At 39.0% G+C, this 3650-nt stretch overlaps 1 non-coding gene across 1 annotated transcript; it reads left to right on the top strand.

Moving 5' to 3' along the window:
* The first annotated feature begins 455 nt into the window (after window positions 1-455).
* LOC122028383 lies at window positions 456-561 on the top strand. The gene has a single exon (XR_006124773.1). It is a non-coding gene; the product is annotated as a small nucleolar RNA R71 (small nucleolar RNA).
* Window positions 562-3650: the final 3089 nt, after the last annotated feature.

The raw sequence follows: 3650 nt of genomic DNA, 5'->3' as shown, positions 1-3650 counted from the left end.
TTGAGTATGGGTTGTTCTGCCTTTGATTGTAACTCATGATTGCATCACATTGTTCAAGTTGATTGATTTGTGCAGTGATAGCTCCCAATGGACATGAGTCATTTGAATGCTCTGAACTCCCACATACTTCACAAGATGTACTAATAGCATTGACCATATTAGCACTAGTCCCCATATTTTCAAATTTCTTTGTAAGAGCGTCCAATTTTGCAGACAAAAGAGTGACTGCATCTACATCAAACTTCCCTGATGCTTTAATTGTTGGGTTTACAGAGGAATAGCCACCACTTCTTTCATTTGCCCATTGATGATGATTTTGTGCTACACTTTCAATGATTTCTTCGGCTTCATCTAAGCTTTTGTTCATAAGTGCCCCTCCAGCAGCTGAATCAAGGGACACTTTGGTATGATAATTGATACCATTGTAAAAAGTGTGCAACACTAACCATCTTTCCAACCCATGATGTGGGCATTGTCTGAGCATACTATTATATCTATCCCATGCTTCAAAAAGAGATTCTGAGTCAGTTTGCTTGAAGCTCGTAATTAAATTCCTCATATGAGCTGTTTTGCTTGGTGGATAGAATTTATCAAGAAACTGTTGCTCACACTGCTCCCAAGTGGTGATGCTATTAGGGGCTAAAGAATTCAGCCATTGCTTTGCCCTATCTCTTAGAGAAAACCCAAATAATAATAATCTAACTGCATCTGAAGGAACTCCATTCATTTTCATGGTCCCACATATTTCATAAAAGACCTCTAAGTGTTGATTGGGGTCTTCATGAGGTCCTCCACCAAATTGGTTCTGCTGCACCATAGATATGATTGCGGGTTTGATCTCAAAGTGTTAGCTTCCACTGAAGGTCTTGAAATACTAGATCGAAAACCTCTTGCATAGGGTGCTGCATAATCCTTAAGTGGTCTATTTGCCATGTTCAAATGTTCCTGTTCTTCAATTTGCCTTTGCAGAATTCTTCTTTTATAGAAAGTTCTATCAATTTCAGGGTCAAAAGGAAAGAATTCCCCTGCAAAGTTAGATCTTCGCATACACAAGAACAAGATAGCAAATGACAATTCAACAGAAAAAGAAAAATAAAAGAATAAAAAATGCAGAATTGAATTTGTACAAAAAGAACTAACAAGAAGTGAAAGTTATACAAGAAGGTAAAAACAAAAATCTAATGATTAGTTACAACTATGCAATATGAAAGGAAAACAAATGTTATGTTTAGTCTAACTCAATTGATAATTCCTAATGTTACAGCGCAGTCCCCGGTAACGGCGCCAAAAACTTGTTCGCTCTCCGCAAGTGTACGGAAATGTCGCAAGTAATATAAAAGATTATCGTATCCACAGGGACTGGAATAAGCACTAGAAATGTCTCAATGCAAATTAGCCAAACAACTATTCAATCGTTTCAAAAGCAAAGTAAGGTAAACAAATCTAATCTTAAAGATCAACTAACAAGAGTTTAGTGTTTTGGGGTATGATAAAAGGAGATTCTAGGAGTTTCGGTTTCTTTGTATGATTTCTCGAATGTAAATGGTTCACCAATTCTTATCCCTCAATTGCCAAACATGTAGAAAGTTGCCGGTTCTCTCTTGCAATAGACAACCGGCTAAGGACTGAGAAATGTATCTAAATAGGATTAATGAGATATGAACCTATGTTGTCCTTACACAGAAGTGCACCTATTACTATGCCTTCCTCGGATATCAACGTAGAAGCCCACGACTTATCAATCTATCAAGATACAAGAAACTAATCACAAAATCCATCCTACTCTCTTGAATATTCCTATTTCCTCTTCAAGATTGTCTCTCAAACGTCCTTACACGGGCTTGCACCTGTCACGTGGATCCCTCGGATGATCGAGTGAGAGTTTATCTTTACAAAGTCCATAAGAAATTCAAACAATTAATCAAGAATGAGAATTAGGCACAAATCATCTTTAATCGTTCAAGATCTAATTGATACAAGCAAGATAATGTCATTGAAACAAGAGAATGGCAAATCCATAAGAGATTACATCAATCCATCATACAAATACTCCCTTCATCCTAGAATACAAGATCTACTCCATGAATCGAGGAAGAAAACCCGAAGAAATAGAGAATATAAGCATTCCTTAAATCCCCAATCCAAGAAACCAAGAAAGGGGGGAAAGAGAAAACTTATCTACGAAGAAGCTTCGTCTTCAGATCCAATCCTCGGTCCGGAGCCGGAATCGCCAAGAACTCCCCTTGAATCACCAAGAAATCCTCCCAAGAATGGGAGGAAACTACCAAATCTTGCCTTCTCCCAAAGGGGGAGAGATCCCCTTTCAATTCATGAAGGAGGGTTTAAATAGAGGAGGAATCGGGCGCCACACGGCCACGGCCGTGTGAGATTCACACGCCCATGTCCTCAAAGCTGCACGGCCATGTGGTTCACACGGCCACAGCCTGCTTAGTCTCTGGAAATGCTACAGTGTGGTGCACACGGCCACCGCTTAGTCTCTGGAAATGCTACACTACTGTGGTGCACACGACCACACCGCTTAGTCTCGAAACCTCACACGTGTAGATCCACACGCCATGTAAGGCTTCGCCTGGTTTGCTTAATCTTGACACTACTGTGAAGTTCACACGGCCATGTCATTCTCCACTTCTGTTGGTGCTAAACTCCACACGGCCCGAGCTCCATACCAGTGCAGGGCCGTGTGAGGTACACGGCCCGGTGCTTTCTCCCTTTGTTTCCTCCAATGCTTGCCCAAGGATGTAGATTCTTCACCAAATCGACTCCTGTGTACAGAAAATGCACAAAAAGTAGATCTCCGAACCAAAAGAGTAAATATGCTAAAAGGAAAGCTGGAAGTATAAAAATGCATAGATCAAGCATGCTCAAAGTATGTAAATGTGCGTAAAAACATGCATAAAAGAGTATATAATCTACGCACATCACCACTTTAAGCCTATATCTCATTATTTTCTCTTGTGTGGCATGCACTCATAGCAAATTAAACTCTAGAACTTGCTTTGCTTTTTTTCAAGGTCACAATAGCATATGCATGCATGGAAATAAAGGATATTTGTCATTTTTCTTCCCTCATTATTTCCCATTTCTTTCTCCACAAATTTCTTGAAACATTCTCATTTAGCATCTCTTTGCTTGTCATATTTCTTTTATTTCATTGAGAGTTTGGATGAATTGCTTGATGAGTAAGGATGTCCAAGATTTTAAGTATGGAAGAAGGAACATCACTGAATTTGAAATGGCAGAAATGGATCTAGATTTGGAAAATGTTTGAGCAAGGGCTGATTTTAGGAGGCGTTTATGGTGCAAAATTCTGAAAATTCTTTTGTGAAAGAATGGCTCTAATGTTTTATGCTAAATGTGTCCATTTCTTGAGTCTTATCATGTCAAGAGCAAGCTATAGTTATTTTAGATTTAGAGAGACTTGATACTATCTCGATACATTCAAACCTTGAGAGACATATGTGGAAGAAGGTGTTGCTTTGCTGAATTCTGCAGAAATAGACACTGCAGTTATGGAGCTGCTGAAATGGGAAATTGAGAGCAGAATTCTGGAATCAAATTGCAAATTGAATTGTGTCAAACTATCTAGCAATTTTCTTATCAGCAGTAACTTCAAATTATACCCTTGCTAG

The sequence above is a fragment of the Zingiber officinale genome, chromosome 10A (genome assembly GCF_018446385.1).
Source record: "Zingiber officinale cultivar Zhangliang chromosome 10A, Zo_v1.1, whole genome shotgun sequence".
In the NCBI taxonomy this organism is placed as follows: domain Eukaryota; kingdom Viridiplantae; phylum Streptophyta; class Magnoliopsida; order Zingiberales; family Zingiberaceae; genus Zingiber; species Zingiber officinale.
Note: the sequence above shows the minus strand (reverse complement) of the source record. Positions and strands in the feature narration are given on the sequence as shown.